The following is a 25717-nucleotide window of genomic DNA, read 5'->3' on the forward strand; positions in this document are numbered from 1 at the left end:
GGAGCATAATGCTATGGAATCCACTCTTCGAAGCAGCCATTTTGTCCATGGGAACGGATCTCTTTATTCTGGAGATCAAGTGTAATACCAGGAAATACCCAGGTCCTACTTCAAATTTGGCAACAATACCTTATCCCAGGGTCCATTCCACACGTAAAGGACAATGCACTTTGCTTTGCCAGCTGGATTTTTCTGTGCAGAACTGGAAAACCTAATTCTAAAGTGCATTAAAAGTGCATTATCTATTGTGTGCAGAATAGGCCGAGCAGGTCTCTAGGGATTTCCTAATTGAAACCTCACAAACCTGAACTATCCGGTAACCTTTGGGCACAGCTCCATGAATGCAAACAATTCTACGAGGCTGCTGGGTTTAAACTGTGCACGGATCAGCAAATTCAAAGTATAGGGTGCTCATCCTGAGACGAAAGAAGCCTCAAGTGTTGTGTAAGTGTAATTTTCGAACGTATTATGTGCAACAACCATAGATGGAAGCTCGTTCTCTGTGGGGGTCCCTGCTTATTTGAGGGATGAATTCCAAGTAAGCATGCTGACAACTTTACAGCAAAGACGCTTGCTGGGCAAAATCCCTTATATAAGCTTCCTTGATCAGATGTGAACAGCGTTCCGGATTAGATGTTCGCTTACAAAGGGCACCTTGAACACTGTGCCAGGTTTAGGGATGCCAATCCCCAGATGGTAGCTGGAGACCTTCTGGAATTACAACTGTTCTTCAGACTAAAGAAGGATCACTTCCCCAGGAGCAAAGGGCTGCATCAGAGGGCGGGCTGTGTGGCCTTATATGCCAATGAATTCTCTTCCCTCCCAAAACCCCTTCTTCACCAGGCTCCACCCCCTAAATCTCCACATATTTCCTAATTCAGAGTCGGCAAACAAGTGGTAGAAGGAGAGGTCTAAGAGAACCCCGGAGAGCCTCTTTCCTCCTTTACCTTTTGCACTCGAAGTGAAATGCTGAATGTTCTCATTAATTTGAAGACAGATCTGTAGGGAGGCACCTCACAGGGTGTCTGTTGTGGGGAGAGCAAAGGAAAAGCAATTGGAAGCTGCTTTGAGACTCCTTCGGATGACAAGTGGCATATAAGAACCAACTCTTCTTCTTCTTCTTCTTCTTCTTCTTCTTCTTCTTCTTCTTCTTCTTCTTCTTCTTCTTCTTCTTCTTCTTCTTCTTCTTCTTCTTCTTCTTCTTCTTCTCCTCAGTTTCCTGATATAGATCAAGAAGCAATTATCCAAATACCTGCTTTTGGGGTGGGGGGTGGGGGGAAGATGCACCAGATTTCTCCCTGCCAGCCGCCTGCAAACATAATCTTCAGAGATATTTTTTGTGTATTTTCCTCCTGACAGCTGTTGAATTTCAAATGCATCCCCCAAAGTGTGGAATAGGAAGTGAGCGAAATGCGTACATTTCTACCTGTCTTCTTTTCTCCAACCACTGAAGCCTCGTTCGTTCATCAAACTCTTAAATTTGGATGTGGGCTACCATACAGTCGAATGCTTGAAAGATAGGCCGCCCACCCCTGAATGCAGCGCAGGGAGTTTGGGGAAATCAACCACATTTATTTTGATTTTTCTTTTCCCCCCTCCCAATTGCTCCCTTTCCGCAGCTCTTCAAGGACGTTTCAATTTTGACTCTTGCAGTTTTCGATTAGCGTAATCTGGCAGCCTCCACTTTGGCGGATGAACCTCAGTGACTTTAATAACCGCCCAGCATTGCAGTGGTCGTGTCGAGCTACACGCGGGGCTGCTGCCGTGCCGCTCGCCACGCAAGAGGTTAAGCGACGTTGTCAAAGTCAGAAGAGTTCCGCGTGGGCGGCGGTCACTGGAAATGCAGATGGTGCCGCCGATTCAAATCATTTGCCGGCACGATATTTGCCTTGATAATGGCATACAGCGAGTCTTTATTATTTTTTTTTTAAGAAGAGCTTAGGCATGTTTGGTTTAATTAGCGCTTTGGAATGTGTAAGCATATGGCTCGTCGTTTGAGGAAGAGGCCCGCTGCGGCAAACTTCCTCGAAGTTGCATTACTTGGGTGCAAAAATTCGTTCGGTGGTGTTCGGCGGTCGCCAGCGAACCGTGAAATGTAGGATTTGCAAAGCAAAAAGACGTACAGGGGCATTGGGGCAAGGCGAACCAGATGCAGCCACCTCTTTGAGCCTCTGGGATATGGGGAGGACTCTATTTAATCCTGCGGTCCGCTGATCAGAGTTTGCGTAGACAGTGGTGCAAACGGTTGCCTCTCTGTTTGCTGGCTTTCAAGTCCTGGCAGTTCTTCAGGAAACATTATTTTAATTTTCACACCCCAGGAGAAGGGGGAGGGAAGCAAACGGGCCATCTGTTAGGTTTACAGTAGCTTCTGGAGCGTTGGCGTGACTTGTCTATTTCAGAAAGAGGTTCCCCTTGCAAAGAGCCACGTGTGGTGGTGTGGTTCAGAATTTTGTACCCCGGTTCAAATCCCTATTCTGCTATGGATGCTGGTTGGGCGACCTTGGGCTGGTTGCACACTCTCATGCTCAACTCCCTCTCAGGGCTGTTGTGAGTCGGATCTTGTCAGATCTGCTGGTTAGTACTTGGATGGGAGACTGAATTGACGTACAGAGTGTTGCTCCAAAGCACCTGTCCTCACCTCTTGCCTCCTAACCCCCATGAAGGGTTTCCATAGGTCCGCTGTGACTTAATGGTACTTTCTACCACAAATTAGAGGGCCTCACAGGGATCTGCAAGCAAGCAAGGGCAGGTCCATGCATGCTTTCATCCAGGACACATCTAAATGAATACATGCTGATCTGGATTCTGATTGCAACACAGAACATAGAATCATAGAGTTGGAAGGGACCTCATGGGTCATCTAGTCCATCCCCTGCACTATGCAGGACACCCATAATCCTATCGCTCATCCACTGTAACTTGCCACCCAGTCAGAAGGATTGTATAAATTGTCATCTTGTCGGTTTATGAACCCTTTTGACCCAGTTACAAGGAAGGATACATTAACAGCCAGGCCTCCTCCTCACATTGAGGGGTAGTTTATAAACAGACATTCATAAACACCCTTCATTAATATTGCTTTAAATATCAAGTCTCAGAACACTGCCTGAAATTGAGCTGTCTGCTACATTGTGAGTCCAAAAATACACTCTCTGTACCCAAATAGGATGTAAATATAGGTGCCAGCCAGATGTCAATCTCCTGGGCATACCTGGAATCACAGTTTAGATACAGTGGAAATAACAGAAAACTCACTCTTGGGGTCCTCCCCACTCTAGGGAGATACATACTTTAGGACAATAGGCACCCCAGGAACTGATAATTGATCTTGTTGGTTCCTCAATCTCTCCTTCTACAAACATCTAACAAACATCTAACTAAATTAGCCATTTGTGTAACAGATATTGACAGGATCCTTGGAGCTATGAAGGTCATTACTTGTGCCCTGAACTATTAACCAGCCTTGCCTTCATAATGTTTATTTGTTTTAAGTATTAAGTGATTACTCTTAATTATAAGTTGGAAGTCATCTCATGAGTTTCTGTTTTGTGTGTGGGTCTTGATTTTTAAATAAATAGTTGTATTCATAAATCATTTTACTCTGTGCAGCTTTCTGAACAATTATCACCATTCTACCCATATCTCTTCCAGACCTATCGCACCCAGGACGGTATTTTGCCCATGAACTATTTCTCAGAAGTAATTGCATAAAGATCTCGGCATTATTAATTATTAACCCTACAGCTGTTCCTTAATTAGCTATAACAGTAACTTGCAGCTCTTTCATGGATGCTTAACCAAGAGTTACTCTCCTCAAGAGAGCCCTTTGGTCAACCTTCGGTACCTTAAAAGTTGAAATTTCATTTCACTCTCCTCTCGTAGACCCTTTACAGCAAGAAACAAATGGGAGAGAGAGAGAAATTTATATTCCCCAATGGAGAAGAAGACAGGCAATGTACTAGCTCAATGAGCCTTCATGGCTTCTGGTCATCACTGCTAACTAGAACTTCCATCCAAGCCCAGAGGCAGCCATGACAGCGGGTAATCATTCATCAGACAGAAGCTTTCAAAATCCAAATAGTTCTCGAGTCTTAAAAAAAAAAAAACAGATAAGGTCCTATTGACAAATGCATTCTTAGTGGCATAGAATTCAGTCCTTGCTGATTTTCTCAGGAAAAGGTCCATGGCCCTGTGGTGGAACAATGGCTTGATATGCAGAGGGTCCAAGGGTCAATCCCCAGCTTGACGTCGTACAGGGGTGGCCAAACTATAGATGTCCAATTTCCATGAGCCCCTGACAATTGGCCAGGCTGGCAGGGGCTCATGTGAATTGTAGTCCATGGACATGGTTTAGGATGCTTAGGGCTAATCCTGCGTTGAGCAGGGGGTTGGACTAGATGGCCTGTATGGCCCCTTCCAACTCTATGATTCTATGATTCTATGATTCTATGATTCTATGATTCTATGATTCTATGACATCTGGAGGCCTGCAGTTTGACTACCCCTGGAGTATACAATACTGTAGCACAGACAGATCCATTAGGCAGATTCATATGTACATATGTTGGCTAATATAAACATTCCAAACTGAGGAACAAGATTTCTAGGTGTTCCAAGGCTTATAGGCACCCCAGCAGAATTTTGAACTTTTAGTTGTCAATGCATTATTGGTAGCAACCACTTTGGGGCCTGTTTGGTGCAGTGGTTAAGAGCAGCGGCTCCTAATCTGGAGAACCAGGTTCGATTCCCCACTCCTCCTCCACATGAAGCCAACCGGATGACCTTGACTCACTCATAGTTCTCTCAGAGCTCTCTCAGCCCCACCTCCTTCACAGGGTGTCTGTTGTGGGGAGCGGAAGAGTAGGGGATGGTAAGCCACTTTGAGACTCCTTCGGGTAGGGAAAAGTGGGGTACCATTGAGAAAAAGCTAAAACAACAAGACATTGAGCCACAGCTGAGACTTTGAGCCACCAGTTGCCCATCTCTTCATTCTAATTAATATTGGAGTCATCTTCTAGCGGAGACCTTCCTCTTGGATGGATTCTCCAGACGGATGATTGCTCTCCTTCTCCTGTGATTGGCTGGCTAGGAATTAAGGATGCCTTAGCTCAAAGTCTACACAGCTGTTCTCCTAAGCTTCTCCGCCAGGCTGCCTGCAAGCCCAGAAATTGTGTCAGTCTAGAGTGTATTCAATTACTGCTCTGCCTCGAGTGGAATTAATCCTTATATCGCTGTCCCTGATAGATTAATGAGCTGGCGGTATTATGGTGATGATTACTTTGGGGTGCTGAAAAATGAAAGTCTGAACAGTGACCTTGATCTCTGATAGCTTAAGAACATTTAAGAAAAATCATTTTATTGAAGCTCACACGAACCTACAGAAAAGGAACACATGAGACCTACAAAACACACCGAAAAATTACAGTACACAAATTTACAAAAAAGAGAGGAGACTCCCCATTGCTTTCACAGTATACAGAAATCAGGTATCTTGTTTTCCCCTCCAAAAAAAGAAAAGAAAAGAAAACATAACAAAATAAGCAGTTTATAAATCTTACAGTATTTTATTTGATTGTTTATTATTGGACATTACCTGCCACTCTCATTTCTGGCTTGTGGCGGGTTACAGATTCGTCCAAAATTAAAAACCCCATTAAAACCATCCGAACGAAAAATATACATATTGATCCGATCGTCAGCAAGAAGAAGGGGGGGGGGGAAATATGCAAAATTTTAACACAATTCACAAAATTTTAACATTTTGTGAAACCAGCAATTAACTTGGGCATCTTTTATGGTCTTCTGAGATATTTTTTCCTACTTATATGTTTTGTATTTTGATAACAAGAGTCCATTCTCAGAGTTATCATAGTCATGGTCAGAAGGAACTAGTGAATGTGCGTTCTTTGGATGTGTGTGTTTAAACACAGCCAGCTTGGTGTAGTGGTTAGGAGCGCTGACTTCTAAACTGGCGAGCTGGGTTTGATTCCCCACTCCTCCTCCACATGCAGCCAGCTGGGTGACCTTAAAGAGAGTAGGCGAGCAGGCTTCCCCCCCTACCAGGCACAAAAACCACAACAGAACTCATGCTTAGAGGGGAAGAGACTGCAATCGAAGCAGCCAGTTTCCTGGTTTGTGGCAGAGTTTATGAAGGCTTAAGAGGAAAGGCAGCAGATCCCCTCTGGAGCTTTTGTGGACCCCCATGCATTCCTATACCTCTGATTGGGAATCCCATAAAGTGTCGCCAGGTCCCAGCTGATTTATGGAGATCCTGTAGTGTTGTCAAGGCAAGAGACTAAAAGATGTGTCCAGGAAGGTGGGGGAAGAGTGATTTGGATTTGGACCTAAATCTATATGGGCTGAATCCGTAGTGGTTCAGATTTCTGTGCCCCTGCCTCAAGACAACTGTATTCCATTCCAATGGCCATTTTTTGTTTTCAGTTTTGTCCTTCACAATTCCCTGCGTGGGGTTTGCCTTTGTTCATTGCTGCCGCGCGCCAAGTCTGCATTCTCACTGAACGGAGAAAGATTACGAACCCACGGAAATAGATGAAAACAGCAGCAAACTTTGCATGCTCCAATTCAGGGAAGCGTTTTGAGAAATTTTCCAGAATTAAGGAGCGCAGGGCAGTAAAGAGTGAACTGTGAAGGAGCACGCTGGGGGAAATCTTCTCAGCTCTATTGATTCGCACAGACAAACCATTACTTGATGCTAAATAAGTACATCTGTTTATGCCTTTTCAGTCTGCCTTTCCTCCACAGATCTTCATATCTTTCTCTTTCTCCTCATTTTTTATCCCTGAGAGGTTGGTTAGGTTAACAGGAATCTTCATGACAGAAGGGAAGATCTATTCGTCTTCTTTAGGGTTGCCAGACACCCCCATGGCCCTGCCTCCCAGCCACCGATCAGCTGGCTGGCGGGGGAAATTGCCAGGAAAAAGAGGAAGGCCAAGGCCACAGACGCCAGCATTGGACAGGAAGTGATGTCATCATGCCCGCAATGTCCAGGTGGTGCTCTGATATTTAGGCCAAAACTCTATAGCAGAAGCTGTTTTTCCCGTTGATGACACTGTTCCTATTATGAGCAACGAAATTTGTACGCTGCCTTTCTGCCTTTACAAGGGACACCGAGGTGGCTAAAAGCTCAAAACACACATGATAAAAGTCAATTATTATAACCCTTAAATCCAACCCCCACCCAAACACACGTCATTAAAAATGTTAAAAACAGTTAAAATACACCTGGGCGTCTGTGTCATAAATGTTGCCACATGTTCAAGCCATGACAGGATGGTCTTCTGATTCTGTGCCATGGCTGTGCCATATTGATACTCTGATCGGTTATTGCTGGTGGGGATTTCATTCTGATCACGGCCCCAGCGGATCACCTCCCTCATCAAGGCTAAGGAAGCCTAGAAGCAGCATGCCAGCAAAACAATAGCAGTAGCAATAGCAATAGCAATAATACAGCTCCAGAACTGTCTTTAGGTGTCACAGAGCAAGTTTACATTTCTGCTAAGCATCTTAAGTGCCGTCATACCGGCAAGAAACTGGGGCTTAGATTTGGGGGTCTTCTCAGAGAGATTTGTTGGTCAGTAAGGCGACTATGGCACTTAACAGCCTAAGATAAAAGTGTTCCCCCTGTTTGCCATTGCAGTCTGTTGAAGAGTGTGCCCATGTGGGACATGTGGCCTCCAGCTCTGGAAGAACCTGTGCCTATCACTATGGCTGAACACACATATTGTGAAGGTGTGCTGAACCTTGATCCCAGACTCCATTGGAGGCACCTACCATTTTTTGTGAAATGGAGGCATTTCTCTGATGCGGACTGTGAGAGCGGACTGCGATCACGTCAACGTCCCCCTTGTTGGTCTTGGGGTTCCACTGTCTCTGTCCTGGCAAACTGGAGCATGCATGAGATGTGGCATGGGACTGGGACTGGGGGAGGGCAGGACGTCATGAATGTTGTCACCTGTTCATGCCCTCATGGTGTGGTGTTCGAATTCTGTGCCATGTCTGTGTTGTAAAACCAGGGCATCCCCAGTTCCCACCTGGGGACTGGCATATGGGTCTTTGAGTTGCCACTGGACTGGAATCTTCTAATCAAAATTTATAGGGTTTCAGAAGGTCAAAACTTCAATGTACAGGACATACTGTGATACTTAGCAATAGATCTGAACACTTATTTATTTCTCATGTGTCATGTAGCCAGATCTGAGGTTTGTCCGGCAGCCAAGGAAGGGACAGTGGGAGGGGGCTTGCCATTGCCTGCCCCTGTGCATTGCCCCCTAGTGTTCCCAGGTGGAACTACCACCTGAAGGGTTGTGTTTCTTTTTTTTCACCAGATCTTGTGTTATTACACTTGGTATATTTTAATGGGTTTTATTGTATGGTTTTACTGGGGGTTTTATATGTTGTGGCTCGTCTTGAGCCTCTGGGGAGAGATGAGTAATAAATCATCATTATCATCATCAACAACATAATCCTCATCATCATCCTCAGAGGTCTCCCATCCAAATACTAGCCAGGATCAACCCCACTTAACTTCTGAGAACTGAAGGGGTCAGGCTTGCCTGGGCTATCCAAACACTTAAGCGGGCTTAAAGCATTCTGTGTAATCATCTCCGTTATCCCTAGATTAATCCTGCAAGAAAGGTCGGTCTTCTCCTCCTTCCTACCCTCATCTCCCCCTTTGACGGGACTGCTAAAGGTGAGGGTGCTTAGCTTGCTGGGGGCCACTGAGTGAGTTCAGGCAGAGGTAAGATATGAATCATGTCTCAGTCTCCAAGGCACTGGGCTACAGTAGCTCAAAACATGCATGACCTCCGTTTCAGCTAGATGCCGGCTCCATCGGTCAAAGCAGCTCAGTCTAATGGAGGATTTGACCAATAAGCAAGCCGGGGGGTCAAGAGACGAGGTGAGCATCAAAAGCGATTCCTCGTTGGAAAACCGTTAGATGAATTAATGGGGCGTCGTTAAAACCCCCTGCGTTTTATGCTAATTGCTGGAGCCGGTTCATTTTGCAGTGGAATGCTGAAATGAAGCAATAAAAGCTGGCAATAAATTATGCTCACTTCGAACAATGTTAGGTTAGTGCAGGATGTGAAGGATGTCCTCGATGAAACAGTTCTCCCCCTCCCCCTCCACACCATCCTTGGCTTTTCTCCCAGAACTTCAGGGTTAGCCGTAACAGTTAAAAAAATTATTTCTGCAGTTTATGGGGTTGCACCATCTCTGCAATTCAACTAGTAGCTTTCATGTCTGTTTTTAAGAAGAAGAAGAAGAGTTGGTGCTTATATGCCGCTTTTCCCTACCTGAAGGAGTCTCAAAGCGGCTTACAGTCACCTTCCCTTTCCTCTCCCCACAACAGACACCCTGTGAGGTGGGTGAGGCTGAGAGAGCCCTGAGATTACTGGAGAAGAAGAGTTGGCCAGTTTGAGACTCCTTTGGGTACAGAAAAGTGGACAGAAAAACCTATAAATAAATACAAATCCCAATTCTTCTTCTTCTTCCTCCTCCTCCTCCTCCTCAAAAGCCCTTCCACATGAAACTATTCACCAAATGATTACTTCCAGCAAGGGAATGACATTGTGTACAGAATACATTTTGATGGGTTAAAAAAAAGTTTGGAAAAGCCTACCATGGAGAAATCCTCTGGACCCGATTTTGAAAAGTGCCGAAGGGCTGCGGGAAGACATTTGCAGACCAGAGAACTGTAATAGAACTTTAATGTTCAGGGCTTATTCATCCTTGTCATCCCTGTGAAGCTCTGAACGATGAAGGCACCGTGTAAATGTCAAACATATTTGTTAAGCATTAGGAGGTAAAACAGGTTTTTAGAACCGCGCTCCGTATTGACAGTTTTGCCAGCTGCTGGAAGCTTCGGTACTCTTAAGAAGGGCTGGTTCATTAAAGAATCTCTCGTAGGCCTTAGCCAGGGCTGCCTGCTATTCGCTGATGTTCCCCACGATTGCTCTAATCAGGACTGGGGAAGGGAACCCAACAACTGGTGTTCTCTTGGCCCTTACTTCATTTCTAGGAACAACCCAGCAGTGGCCTTAGGTAGTTCTAGGAACTGCTAGAAACTCTATGAATTGATGATAGAGTTCTTAGCAATTCCTAGAGGTCCCCGTTGATAACCCGGAAGTGACATGAGTGACTTCAGCAATGTCAATGACACCACATGCACCCCAGGCCCCCACCCCCTACTCCACCACTTGTTAAGCGCTTTTGCACAGGCCGAATAATGCAGTTTCTATCCCCTCCAGCAAACATTTGCAAGTGGATGCTGCCATTTTGCACAGCAAAACCCAGCTGCAAAGCGGATTGAACATCTGTTATTTAGAACGCGTGGAAGGGCCCATGGTCAGGTGCCCCCCAGTCTTCCATCACACTCCAGGAGATTTGCAGACCTGAACTGCAGCCGGGGGGTACTAACCATTCATTATTCCCCAACCAGGAGAATCCAATTACACTTGGAGGAAATGCACAGATTCCTTCAGCTCTGCTCGAATCCTTTGCCTTTTCTTCCGGCCCTAATGGGATTTTCCCCCCACAGCCGGTGAATAGCGGTTTAGATTTGTTTGTGTACCCTACGCATCAGGAACACTGCTTGATTAGAAAACCGATTTGTGGGAAACGTGGGCATAATGAGTTTGGGGTGTGAGTGTGAAAAGCTCACCCAAAACATATAATCGGAATGGCTTTGACAGCTCCTGCTGGGGCCTGAGGGATATCGGTGTTTCAAAATCCTCAAAGCGGCGAGCTGTTTAATATTCACCGCTTTAAATATTTTAATGTGGTGGGGAGGGGGCATGGCTTCGTGGCACGGGGCAGATTTTGCATAGATGCCTCCCCAGCGTCTCCCCTGGACTTTGACTCTCATTATAAGGCTCTCAGTCAGAAGGACTTGCAAAGACATTTCTGTGCCCGAGATCCTGGAGTGAAGCTGCCAGTCAACACCAGACAGTGCTACCGAATTCTATAGATGAAGGGCCTGCTTCTGTGCAAAGCAGCTTCCCGTGTTTATCTGCTTATCTGCCATCGCTGAAAACTGGCAAATTATCCAGGAGGGTCCCAAGGGAATAGCCCCAAGGGGATCTCTCCGGGCTGGGCGAGTCGGCAGATCAGGCTGAGCATCAGAAAATGCAAAGCAAGGCATACTGGAGTGAAAAGTCCTAAACTGCAATAGTGGCTGATAAGAGCTGTAATTCCAGGAGACCTCCAGGTCTCCTGGCGGTTGGCCTGCCGATGTGAGGATGTGGTGGCAAAGGACCACAGAAGACTCAACAATATCAGAGCAGTGCTGCACAAGGGAGATTAAGGAATGGAGGTGGTATGGTTGCCAGACTCCAAGTGGGACTTGGGAACCCCCCCCCCCCCCGAAGTATAGGATAGGATATAGGATCAGGTAGTAGGTGGCAGGAAAGACTTTGGTCTGAGTATCTGGAGAGCTACTGCCCGTTTGAGTAGACAATATTGACCTAAATTGACCAAAGATCTGCGTGGTGCAGATTCTAATATGGCAAGCAGGGTTTGATTCCCCACTCTTCCACAAGCATCCAATTGGGTGACTTTGGGACAGTCACAATTCTCTAGGGGCTCTCTCAGCCTCATATACCTCACAGGGTGTCTGTTGTGGGGACTGTAAGTTGCTTTGAGACTCCTTTGGGCAGTGAAAAGTGGCACATAAGAACCAAATCTTCTTCCTTTCTTCCTTTCCTTTCAATTTTTATACCATCCCTCTTGAGCAGGTCTTGTACACCACGGAATCTGTAGACGGTGGTTTCATAAAGCTAAGAACAATACAAGGGGGTGGCAGGTGACAGTGGATGAGCGAGAGGGTTGTGAGTGTCCTGTACAGTGCAGGGGGTTTAACCGGATGACCCAGGAGGTCCCTTCCAACTTTATGATTCTAGGATTCTAATAAAATCCATAATATTAGATAAAATTAAAAATTAAACAAGTTAAATTCATCACTAGATACCAGCACCAGTTGGTGTCAAGTTCTGGTCTTCTGAAAGTATGAGAGGGGTGGCAGCAGACAGGGGCGAGGGAGGCCCAGCCAGATGTCTTCAATGTATTTCCACTGGCCTCAACCATAAACCTGGTGGAAAAGCTTCATCTTGCAGGCCCCACGGAACTTGGAAAGTTCCGTCAGGGCCCTGATCTCTTCTGGGAGCTGGTGGGAGCCAGGGCCAAAGCTCTGTATGAGGCCGATGTACGCATTCAAGTCTCCAAGCCTCAAAGCTCCTGCTTGTTTCCCACCAATTGCACATTTGCTCATACAACAGGGAAGGGAGGCACCAATAAAACTCCTTTAGGTATAACGAGGGGGGAAATCCTACTATTGCAATAATTATCCGAGGCTTGTAGCGGCGAGAGAAGGTCATAGCCCAACCTGAAATTCTTTGGGAGGCTACAATAGCACACGTCACCCTTGACACAATTCATATTCCTTCACAGTTGTGCAGATAAATAATTAACTGAAGGGGAGATGAACGGTATCACTGCAATTAATTTAAAGCGAACAAGCCAGTCAGTGGCTTGGAAAGTTTCCAGACTGTGTAAGGAAACCCAATCAACAGCTCTCTTTACCTGCTTCCAGATAAAGAGTCCAGTGGATTGAGATGTACAACGTTATTGGCCATTGCTATACTCTGTAGCAATCGGGTTGCCAGGCCATGTCTAGTTTTACCATAGAATTTCCGTTCATTCCTAGAGTTACCTTTTGTCCAGCTTGGAGTTATGGCTAAGAATGGTGGCTTCAGGCATGGAGAACCAGTTTTGATTCCCCATTCCCACATCTTCAAGTGATCCACAAGTTGTATTTTCAACGTGTACAGTATTCATACCCCATTTATATGTAAAATGCACCATCCTGATTGACAGAGGTGCAAATAAGGTTGGGGGAAAATGTGTATGTTTTAGGGGGAATTCAGTGAAAGAGAACCGGAAAAATGTCACAAAAATACGATATCTTGGATAGAGCAGAAAGCCGGAGTTTAAAGGGACTCAAGTGTCCCTTTAAACCCTTGCTTTCTATTCACCACAAAAGCCACAAAACAGCTTAGCAGTCCCTTTAAAGTTTAAAGTCCCTTTAAAGTTTAAAGAGACTGTACAAGTCAACCCCAGACCGCTGAGCAGTGGAGAGGCAGGCTGCGCATCACTGAGATATTTGGGGGGGGGCCTTCTGCAAACTCCATTTAACTACAGACCCTTTCAACAGGTTTTTTCAGGGTGACGAACCACACACTGGTTTGGTTCACAGTTTGGCTATGAACCACGAACCACATTTTCCCAGTCTGCCCACCCCTAAAAATGACAGACACCAGAGATGAGACCTTCAGACTCACCCCTAATCTAGAATGCCTGCCTCCCCCAGCTTGCCTTTTGCCCAATCCCGCTCTTTTTACTACAATGTGCTCATTTCATCTGTCACTGTCCATCTCCCGTATAATTGCTTCCACAAAGCCTACAGTAAGCAGGAAGGGATCCGCTAGATAAACAGACCCTGCAAAATAGCAACACAGCCACTTTGGTTGTAGATGTAATTTTAAAGGTCAGCAATGCTCTGGGCAAATTGTACGGGCAGCACAGCCCACCCCGATAAAAGCCGGTCTCTTGATTCTCTCACTCCTTCCATAGCTAAATTAGTTTAACAGCTTGCCTCCGTCTTTATCATTTCATCTTCCTTATCTGTCTCTGGGCAAGATTTCTTTCCCCCTCGGTGCATCTTTTCTAGGTATATGAGCTCGGCTAGCTCTTCTTTTAAATGAAGACATTTAGAGAAACCAGAAATATACCTCTTCGTGCTTATTAAATTTTGTTGCCACATCTCTGCTTGTTCGGTCCTCGCCAAAAGAAGAACAAGGCTGGGGAAATGCATATCGCAAGGTATCCAAATGGTTCTGGAAGTGAATATTCTCCCCAAGACTTCTATGTTTGGCCTCAATCAGGGTCAGGACATTTTCAGTCCTGGCCCCTACTTGGTGGAATGAGCTCCCGGAGGAGATCTGGGCCCTGTAGGAGCTGCCACAATTCCACAGGATGTGCAAGAAGGGTCTCTTCCACCAAGCTTTCGGTTGGGGATGATGACTTAATAACTTCCTCTACAAAACATCTCCATAGAGAGAAACCTAGTCTGGAGACTTATGGGCAGTGAATATCTGGAGGCTATTTACCTAAATGCTGCTAAATGGCTACTTGAGCTTGCATTGTTCCATGTTGTTCCATGTTGTTGTTGTTGATGTTTATTGTGTTGGTTTTCATTCACCGTTGATTCGTCCCCTATTATGTGCAGCCATTTGGAATGTCAAAATGCAAATCTTTATTCCTATTTTTATACACATTTAAGCTTTTAAAGACATCACCATGAATCATACGCTATTGCACAGATCCAATACATACATACTGACGCATGGTTTAAAGGGACCTAATACAAAGGACCAAACATGTTTCTAGTGTGTTTCTAATATCACTCTTGGGGTGATATTAAAAGACACGGATACCATGGTGCACTGTAAGGTGGTAAAAAGAATTCCAGGAAGAGGCTCCTATTAGTATAAAATGTCTCCAGCTATATGTTCCCCAGAGAGCCAGTTTGGTGTAGTGGTTAGGAGTGCGGACTTCTAATCTGGCACGCCGGGTTCGATTCTGCTCTCCCCCACATGCAGCCAGCTGGGTGACCTTGGGCTCGCCACGGCACTGACAAAACTGTTCTGACCGGGCAGTGATATCAGGGCTTTCTCAGCCTCACCTACCTCACAAGGTGTCTGTTGTGGGGAGACAAAAGGGAAGGCGACTGTAAGCCACTTTGAGACTCCTTCGGGTAGGGAAAAGCAGTATATAAGAACCAACTCTTCTTCTTCTTCTTCCATATCTCTCTAGGAGCCCCCTGTGCAAAATATTTATTCCCCCAAATTCCACCCTTATTATTGCTCTCTTGTAGCCTGAGAGCAGCCTCATGTGTCTCGTATAATGTACGGGGGGCTCTTAGAGAGACATTTTAAGCCCCCTCAAAGGGGGGGGGGAGCAACATCTCCTAGTATCTAAATCAATAATCCGATCTAGTGTCCTTAGTGATTCCAAAAACTTCATCCTAAACTCAACAGTTTATCCCCCTGTCAACTGATCCCAAGATCAGTTTGGGAGAGTTTTTGCAGGAAATATCTCCACATCCCTGCTTCCACTAGGTTTAGTCTTGAGTGATCAGACCGTTTCCGCACTGGAGGCTTTGCACCAGGCTGCAGGCTGAAGTTTGAGCTGGGGAAAGTTGCTCTGCCTTTTTCTGCTCCTGCATGGGGGAGCATTTGGCCCAGTGCACCTTGTCTACCCCGGATTTATGTTCCTACCTGGGAGCTAGAGCAGCAAACCTCCCAGTGCAGAAGGTTTTCTAGTAAACATGGAGTAGAAAAATATTCGGCAACAAAAACCATCTGACTCAAACAGCAGTTGCTCCAGTTTTCTTCCGTGTACGCATTGTTGACGGACAAAGATTTCAATCCCCCCCGCTCCCCGCTCTCTCCCAAGGTTTTTTTTTTCTTTTTAAAAATCATGTCAAACCTTCGGTAAAATTTAATTTAAGTGACGGTCAGGAGAAAATTCATTTTGTGGATATTATTGTGCGACTGGCTGGCTCCTTGTGTAATGCCACCTGTCGAGGAAACCCACTGAGCCAAACACGCCGGTAGGCCGGAGCAATTGTGTTCTCGTTTCGAGTGAGGGATTAGTCATCTGCCAATTATTTAGCGGTGAGCGCATTGCCCTCCCTTCTCCGTGTTCTGTGCAATGCGCTCAAGAGAATTGGAAACTTGGTCAAAGTGAGTCTCTCAGTGTGAGCTGTCTGGGCTCCCATCAATGAGCTTTGCACAATTTGCTTAAGGCCAGACAAAAGGACGTGAAGGGGACACACTGATCAGGGCTGTCAACCAAACCGGTTCTTGTAAATTGGTTAACTGTCTTCTGTCTATTGGGTAAGCCCGTTAATCAGCCAAATCAAACCCGTATTGCGGTCTCTCGATAGAGAGGACTTTGGAAGGCTGGGAATTTGTTTGGCTCTCATGAACACATGAAGCTGCCTTATACCGAATTGGACCAGGAGCCTATCAGGGGCAGTATTGTCTACTCAGGCTGGCAGCTGCTCTCCTCTCAGGCAGAGGTTGTTCGCATCACCTGGTCCTTTCAACTGGAGATGCCGGGGATTGAACCTGGGCCCTTCTGCCTGCCAAGCAGAGGCTCTGCCACTGAGCCACAGTCTCAGGCCAAGGTCTTTCCCATCCCCTCCTGCCTGGTCCTTTTAACTGGAGATGCCGGGGATTGAACCTGGGACCTTCAGTATGCAAAGCAGAGTCTCTGCCACTGAGCCTGAGCCCTTCCCCAAACAGATCCTTTATCTATCAAGGTCAGTATTGTCTACATGAAGTCCCAGCCGGGTTTCACATCATCTACTGTCTAGTCTTCAATCAATTCTCCTTCAACTATGGGGAATTTTGGGTGGGCGCAGCCAGTCTATTTTCAGGGAGTGGAGTTAGGACCACACCTGTATGGTGTAAATCCTCCAGGGTTTTATTCAGAGGTCTTCCACATCACCCAATACCTGATCCTTAACAGGAGGTGCTAAAGACTGAACCATGCTGGCTTTCCTGAGATGGTAAACCTACTGGGACTATTTCTGGGACATGGGGGGAACTGACAGGCTCTGCCTTCTCAAACGGCACCCCTGAAGCCAGGATCTGGGGGAAAGGGGAACTGGAGCTCATCTGCTTTCTGGGATGCCTCTGGGATATCTTTCTGGGATGCCTGGCACACTCATGGGGGCAAGCCATGCCTCTCCCATCCTCCCACATAGAGCCTCCCCTTCTGTTCTGTAATCCCAACCACCTGATTGGATCATTTATGTGGTGGGAGATGCAGAGCTGGAAGTTCACCAGGCCCTATCTGGCTCCAGAAGGGTTGCTAATTCCTCCTTGGGAAATTCCTGGAAGTCTGGGGAAAGGGCTATTTTTTTGTACCCTACTTTCACTAGCCAAAGGAGTCTCCATCACCTTCCTTTCCTCTCCCCACAACAGACACCTTGTGAGGAAGGCGTGGTTGAGAGAGCTCAGCGAGAACTGAGACTGGCCCAAGGTCACCCAGCTGGCCTCAGGCGTCTCAAGGTGCCTTACAATTGCCTTCTCTTCCTCTCCCTATGCTAGGCACCTTGGGAGGTGGGTGGGGTTGAGAGAGCTCTGCAAGAACTGAGATGGGCCCCAGGTCACCCCACTGGCAAACCCAGTTCTCCAGACTTGAGGGCGCCGGCCTTAACCACTGCACGATGCTGGTTGTCACAACTTGGGAGGGGAGGAAGTGATGTCTTGAATCCAACCTCTGAAACAGCCATTTTCCCTAGAGGAGATGATCTCTGCCATCTGGAGATCAGTTATAATCCAGGGAGAACGTCAGGCCCCATGTGGAGGACTGCAAAAAAAGGAGGAATAATATGTGCAGTGGAAACAATTAATTTTTACAATGCAGTTCCTAGAGATTCTTAGAAATAATCATGAATGGATACTTTGTTTTTTAAAAAATTCTTTCTCCGCTGGCCACAGCCGAGCAAGCGGAAAGGCTTCTGCAGGCAGGAGATATCGCGCTCCCAGAAGGTACCTGTCGTCTCTGGATTTTGAATTTAAACAAGGCTGTTTGGTTTGTGTGTGTTTCGAGAGCCAGTCACGGCTCCCTTTTGGAGCAGGTTATACAGGCTGGTTTTGATCCTGGGAATTCTGCAGGCTTCTGAGGACGGATATATTTAGCAGCCATCCCTTTTAAACCATTGCCTGAAGCAATTCTGGTGGATATCGGAGAGAAGGAGAATTGGTATTTTAAACCACGGAGGACAGGGTTTTTTTATTTTAATTTTTGAAACAGCCTATTGAAACACTCTTTGGGGAGGGGAGGGTTCGAAGCCATTGTTCCAACAGAGTGAAATGTACATTTGCCAGTTTTATTTATTTATTTTTCATATTTTTTCTGCCCCTTTCCCCTAGAGCAGAGGTAGTCAACCTGTGGTCCTCCAGATGTCCATGGACTACAATTCCCATGAGCCCCTGCCAGCACTTGCTGGCAGGGGCTCATGGGAATTGTAGTCCATGGACATCTGGAGGACCACAGGTTGACTACCCCTGCCCTAGAGCCCAGGGCGGCTCAAGGTACAACCAATACAATAAAAAAGTTAAAACAATTGCTACTAAAGTTTCATAGTTTTGAAGCAGAGGCTAGATGGTTATCTGACAGAAATGCTGATTCTATGAACTTCAGCAGATGGTGACTGGGTGGGCAGAAGGGATTGTGTCAGAGCTTGGCTCTCCTGACCCTTCCTTGCATGCCCAGGGAAATGCCAATCACCACTTCAGAATCAGGAGATGAATTTATTCCAGGTGAGACAGCCAGTGATTCTGGGCTTTTTTGGGGGGGAGGGGGGAAGGTAGCATCATCTAGACGTGGAATCCAGGTCGCTGTGAGTGTGCAGATAGTTGTGAATGTCCTGCATTCAACAGGGGGTTGGACTAGATGACCCTGTGGGTCCCTTCTAACTCTATGATTCTATGATTCTAAATTCTGGATTTTATTTACAACCTAAGAGCTCACTGCTTTCTCTCTCTAAGGGGGGAGGGCAGGGGAGTAAGATGCTATGGGGTTGTTAGCTGTGTATGGCATCAGAAGGCTGGGATCTGTATAGTGAAGGCCCGTGGTTGATGTTATTCTGTGGGCCTCAGCCATAGGCCTGTTGGATCAGCTCAGTCTTGCTTTTGCTGGCAGGGGCTCATGGGATTTGTAGTCCTTGGACATCTGGAGGGCCACAGTTTGCGCACCTGTGGGTTAAAGTCTTGTAGGGCCCTGATCTCATTGGGAAGACTGTTCCACCTGGCTGGCACCAGGGGGGAGAATGCCCCAACTCTGTTTGAGGCCAGTTTGACTTTTCTGGGGCTAGGTCTCGGGGGCAGATTTTGGGTGCTCGAACGCACATTTCTCTCGGGGGCATAAGGAAGAATGTATTTTAAGGAGATTGTTAAAAGAAAACCATTCCAAATTTGGAGATGGAAAGAAGGATGTAATAGGAACTTGGGACCATTCCGCCGTGCCTTTAAAACAGTGCCTTTAAAACAGAGCTGTTTTGCCAGGCCTACAGTTGAAGCTAGAAATGACACCAGAATTCTGGCCTCCCGGTCCAAAACATCATCCAAGCCTCACCATGCTGGATCCCAAGGAAATTCTGGAGCACATGAAGCCAGATTTATCCCTGGAAGGCAGAATCACAAAACTCTGGCTCACTTACTTTGGCCATATCATGTGGTTAATCTGGTGGGTAAAGGAAACCAGGCCGATAAAGAACACGGTGGCTAGATATAATCAGAATGGACACTGATCAGGGCATTATACAGCTAAAAGAAGCTGTGCGAGATTGGTAGACATGGACACAGTTGACCCATGGGATTGCCAAGAGTTGGACATGACTGAATGGCTAACAACATCACCGCTCCCTCACTGGGAAATTTGGCTGTCGAGAACCTGCCATGGCTCAGACCATGAGGTCTGAATTGAGTTTCTTTGTAATCATGGACTGGTGACTGACACCTGGTACACAAGTCTTTGGAGATTTTTAAACAGAGGCTGGATTGCCATCTGACGGAGAGGCTGATTCTGGGAAGGCTCAAGGGGGTGGCAGGTGACAGTGGAGGAACAAGAGGGTTGTGAGTAGGGTTGTGCGATTCGGCTGGTTCGGCGGCCGTTCCCTCCGGGCGCAGCCAGCGCCGCACCGCAGGGGGGGGAGGGCGGTGCCGGCAGCGGCGTGACAGCGGGCGCAACCACGCAGGCGTGCCTGTGTGGTTGCGCCCGCTGTCACGCCGCTGCCGGCACCGCCCTCCCCCCCGCGCGGAGTGGCGCTGGCTGCGCCCGGAGGGAACGGCCGCCGAACCAGCCGAATCGCACAACCCTAGTTGTGAGTGTCCTGCATAGTGCAGGGGGTTGGATTAGATGACCCAAGGGGTCCCTTCCAACTCTATGATTCTATGATTCATAAGGTTCCCAAGCTCCAGGTGAGGCCTGGGAATCTCCTGAGATTCCCACTGACCTCAAGGGATGGAAATCCGTCCCCCTGGGAAATGGGCAGCTTTGGTGGGCGGGCTAGGCCATTAGGCCACACTAAAGAACTCCCCCTCCTTAACCTCTGCCCTCCCTAGGCTCGGCCCCCTCTAATCTCCAGTTGGCATCCACGCGGTTCCCCGGTTCAACTCATACGCCATGCCGTCCTTTCAGCAGAACACTAGATAGAGCAAGTTTTGACTCAACTAGGCAACAAATTTTTTTTAAAGCCGCAAAAGTTCAATATAATTTTAAGACATTATCCAAGTGTTTATTTAACACCTTTCCAAAGCTGTTGATTTCCTAAAATTAACTTGTCTGATAGCTTGTCGGGGTCGGTTGCCGCGGCAACGGTGGCCTTCGCGAGCTCCACGCCTCCTTGGGAACGAACCGAAGAGTCTCTCCACTCGCTCAGACGTTCCTACCCAGCTGCCGAATCCTGATTAGGTGGGCAGGGAGGGGGGGGGGAAACACAACACCCCGAATCGAGTGATACTTATCAGTGCCCACCGGGAGCTCTTCCTTATCGGTTTTAATGTTAAAACCATATTGAGCTGCACGCTGAATGCCAGGAGATTGCAAACAAGCATATTTATAACTTCTCGTGTAAGCCCTGCTTCAGGCAGTTAATTTCCTCGGTTTAAATGGACAACGAATACATAATGTTTGCACAGGATGCTACGGGCTTTCAGGCTGCATCGCCAATCTGAGAGCCAGTGTGGTGTCGTGGTTCGTGGGCAAGAGCCGTGGCCTCTGATTGGGCGAGTTGGGTTTGATCCCCCCACTCCTTCATATGCAGCCAGTTGGGTGGCCTTGGACCAGTCACGGTTCTCTCAGAGCTCTCCTAGCCCCCCCCCCCTATCTCACAGGGTGTCTGTTGTGGGGAGAGGAAGAGAAGGCGACTGTAAACAACTTTGAGACTCTTTTGGGGCATGAAAAGTGGGGTACCAGAACCAGCTCTTCTTCTTCAATGGTAATTCGATGAGGAGATCTAGAATGGGATGGAGAAGCTTCCCTGAAGCATGGCTCATCCAACGTTTCTAATTGGGATGGGCACAAACAGGAAAATTCGGTTAGTGTCGGTTCATGGTTTGTGGGTAGACCATGAAGCGAACTGACCCGGGAAGTTCATTCACCAACTGAACCGATTCATGGCCCTGTAAGCCCCATTGAAAGGAGAAGAGCTGTTTTTTGTACCTCACTTTTTATTACCCGAAGGAGTCTCCAGACAGCCTCCACTTGCCTACCCTTCCTCTCCCCACAACAGATACCTTGTGAGGTAGGCGAGGCTGAGAGAGCTCTGAGAGAACTGGGAGTGGCTCCATCGGGCTACCCGTGGAAGAATGAGGATGCAAACCTGGTTAGCCTAATTAGAGGGCGCTGCTTTTAACCACGACCAAGCTGACTCTCAAAGGGACTGGAGTCTCTTTAAAATGGGTTAACAGAAAGCCTGAAAAATAGCTGAGTAACGGGGGGCAGTCTGCTCTCCACCACTCAGTTTTTTCAGGCCATCTTAAGTACTTCTCCAAACAGTCCAGAACAGCAGCTTGCTTCCTGCCACTCACCTTTTGTGGCTGGGGAAAGGAGCAGAAAACACAGGTTTAAAGGGTCTATCCACGAACATCTGGGAGAGGCACAAGTAGCTTTAGAAACATGTGGAAGTTCATGATGGTAGGTTTGTCATAACCTTTGGATCACAAACCAAGACCAGAGCAAAATTTGTAATGAATTTTGATTTGTGGTTCAGTTTGTGCCCGTCCCTAAATTTGCTGACCTTCCCCTGTGACCTGTGTTGGTAGCAATGGTGTAAGCCTCCATGAAATCACAGCTAGCTTGTTCTCTCTTGCCCTGGAGGGATAGACCAGAATCAATGGGATGAAATTAATGTAAAAAAAATTCCGTCGAAACATCTGGAAGAAGTTCCTGACAGTCAGAGCAGTTTTTCAGTGGAACAGGCTTCCTCGGGAGGTGGGGGGTTCTCCATCTTTGGAGATTTTTAAAGCAGAGGCTGGAGAGCCATCTGACGGAGAGGCTGATTCTGTGAAAGCTCAAGGGGGTGGCAGGTGACAGTGGAGGAGCGAATGGGATGTGAGTGTCCTGCCTGGTGCAGGGGGTTGGACTAGAAGACCCAGGAGGTCCCTTCCAACTCTATGATTCTATCATTCTTATGGCCATCCTGTAGGGTTCAGAGGTGGCTTGCCATTGTTTGCCTGGCCTGGCCAAGCACTAGCTAGGCACTCCATCCCAGGTAGGGCTCCTCCTGCTCCTCTCTGTATATGTGATTTGCCTCCTGACCTCCTGGCCTGTTCCGGTGCTGTCACTCCCTCGGATGGGCCAGCCGGGTATTAAGTCTAGCCACGGTGGGGCTGGCACACAAAAAGGGAAATCGATATGAGGAAATTATGCTGACAGCATGAAGATCGATAAGGGGTTGATGGATCTCTTCCTCCCTTGGGAACGCTCCTGAGTGGCGCGGAGAGAAAGGCTTTCGGCAAGATGCCCAGATGAGGCCGAGAGAGGAGCAGAGTGCTGTGTGGCATCTCCGGGGACCTGGGGGGGGGGAGCTCTTGGCATTCCGGGGACCATCCATCACCGGTCTGAAAAGTGCTTTTCTGCGTCTCGGCAAGGGAAGCTGAGAACCTGACGCTGTAAATGGGAGTCAGAGTTTAAGCAAATGGGCGTCCGTTTGAGTAAAGGCTGGGCGGTCAATTAATTGTGGTGCCTGATTCACAAATGGGTTGGATCGGCATCCATCTGCAAGGGACTCTGCTTTCAGCAGTCCGCAGGGCCTGCAAAGCGGAGCTCTTCCGCCAGGGCTATGGTTGAGGCTGGTGTGGCGAGGAAGATCTGACGGGCCCCCCAACGTTAAGAGCGTAGGACCTCCCCCCATGTGATCTGCATTAGGTTTTTGAGAGGCTAGTGGGTTATTGGGGAAGGCACTGGCAAGGCCACCCTGTATTTGGTCTGCCATGAAATCGCTGGAGGGCGTCACCCCAAGGGTCAGACATGACTCGGTGCTTGCCCAGGGGAGACCTTTAGTGGGTTATTGACCGCCATGGTTTTTAATTGTTTTAGGAGTCTTTTTAAAGGAGTCTGTATTGATGAATGTCCAGATGTGTTTTAACGGGGTTTAATGGGGGTTTTAATGGATTGTTAGAGCCTCTTGTGGCACAGAGTGGTAAGGCAGCAGACATGCAGTCTGAAAGCTCTGCCCATGAGGCTGGGAGTTCGATCCCAGCAGCCTGCTCAAGGTTGACTCAGCCTTTCATCCTTCCGAGGTCGGTAAAATGAGTACCCAGCTTGCTTGCTGGGGGGTAATCGGTAATGACTGGGGAAGGCACTGGCAAACCACCCCGTATTGAGTCTGCCATGAAAACGCTGGAGGGTGTCACCCCAAGGGTCAGACATGACTCGGTGCTTGCACAGGGGATACCTTTACCTTTACCTTTAATGGACTGTTGTAACCTGCCCTGAGCCAGTTATGAGAGAGGCAGGCAATAAATCAAAATAATAAATAAACAAACAAACAAATAATAATGTTATAATAATGTCTGAAAAAGACAAAGCATTCGTTCCCCGGTGATATGCGTATGTCTCACAGAGATCCAGCCATCCTATTCATCCATCAGGCATTAATTGATAGTCAGGCCTCCTTTTGGACTTTTGGACTCAGCACTGACTAATTCTAACATTTGCTTTTATGCAATCTTGGGCTGTATCAGCAGAGGCATCACATCAAGATCACATGATATCACAGCCCAACTGTATACCATGTTGATCATAGAATCATAGAATCATAGAGTTGGAAGGGGCCACACAGGCCATCTAGTCTAACCCCCTGCACGGTGCATGGGAGTTGGACTAGATGACCCAGGAGGCCTCTTCCAACTCTATGATTCTATGATCTCTATAGAGTCTTATTCATGATAGTTGTTCTTCAAAGGGAAATTCAAGACTCATAAAGCTTTTTCTTTGGTGTTCCAGTCCAGCCAGGTTAATAAAACGTACCAAATAACTTTAAATTCTGGAAACATCACAGTTTGTATAGAATCATAGAATCATAGAATCATAGAGTTGGAAGGGGCCATAGAGGCCATCTAGTCCCACCCCCTGCTCAACGCAGGATCAGCCCTAAGCACCCTAAAGCATCCAAGAAAAGTGTGTATCCAACCTTTGCTTGAAGACTGCCAGTGAGGGGGAGCTCCACACCTCCTTAGGCAGCCTATTCCAGACCCTACCTGCAGTCCTGTGTGCAGTTTTGGAGGTCTTACTTTTAAAAGGATGTGGACAAAATTGAGAGGGTGATCTAGGACCTGGGGATCAAGCCCTCTGAGGAAAGGTTTAGCCTTTCTAAAATGGTGGATGAGGTAAGGCTGGAAAGCAATCGAATAGGCATCTCCCTCCTGCTCGTTTTCTGCCATGACAGAGAATTACTTTAAGTTCTCAAAGGGAAGGTTTTGCTCAGACCTTCAGTGCATTTCGTCACAGGGACCCAAAGTGGCTTACCTTGGTCCCCCTTATCCCCCATCTTCCCCTCACAAGAACCCTAGAGGGATATATTATACCAGCTTGGTGTCGTGGTTAAGAGTGGCAAACTCTAATCTGGAGAGCTGGGTTTGATTCCCTGCTCCTTCTTCACATGCAGCCAGCTGGGTGAGCTTGGGCTCGTCACAGCCCTGATAGTGCTGTTCTCAAAGAGCAGTCCTGTCAGAGCAGTGAAAAATGGGGCATAAAAACCAGCTCTTCTAATAGAGTCTAAGCATCTGTTGATATGATCCTTATGTGTTTTGAGCAGTCAGGTTAAGAGTAGCAACCTCTAATCCAGAGAGCCGGGTTTGATTTCCCGCTCCTCCACGTGCAGCCAGCTGGGTGACCCTGGGCTAGTCGCAGCCCTGATCGTGCTGTTCTCACTGAGCAGTCCTGTCACTCTCTCAGCCCCACCTACCCCACAGGGTGTCTGTTGTGGAGGAGGAAGGAAAGGAGATTGTAAGCCACTTTGAGACTCCCTCCCAATCCAGAGCTCGTATTTGTAATAATTTATTTATTCATTTATATCGAGATTTATATACCTTTCTCAGGGCCATTTCCAAAATGATAAAATACATATAAAACTCAATGCATAATAAACGTCCATGATCCAACTAAATTTAACCCCTCAGGTCCAAAGCACGACACTTCCAATTTCAATATGAAATGTTAAAATATTTAAACTGCCCATAATGCCATCTCTCATGGAGTCGAGCGGAAGGCTTCAGTCAGAATTTCCGCCTGGTGGAGTTGAACAGGCCTGGCGGAACAGCTCCATTTTACAAACCCCGTGGGATTAAGAATCACAAATGTGTAGCTCTGTACCTCATTTTTTAATATTAAAATACATATTCCAAAATATCCTGCCTTTATCTCTTGACTAAAATCAGTTCTTGCCCGAACTCTTGCAAAAGGAGAGCTTCCCAAACAAACCCAGCAAGAAACAGCTTAACAGATAAAAACTGAAACAAGGTAAAGCATGCTTGGGACATGAAATCTGATGTGTACTTATGGAATGCAACACAAGAGGGCGCCCTAAGCTTGATATCTGATATTGCAGAGAGATTTTGTC

This window comes from Paroedura picta, chromosome 10 (assembly GCF_049243985.1).
Source record: "Paroedura picta isolate Pp20150507F chromosome 10, Ppicta_v3.0, whole genome shotgun sequence".
NCBI lineage: Eukaryota > Metazoa > Chordata > Lepidosauria > Squamata > Gekkonidae > Paroedura > Paroedura picta.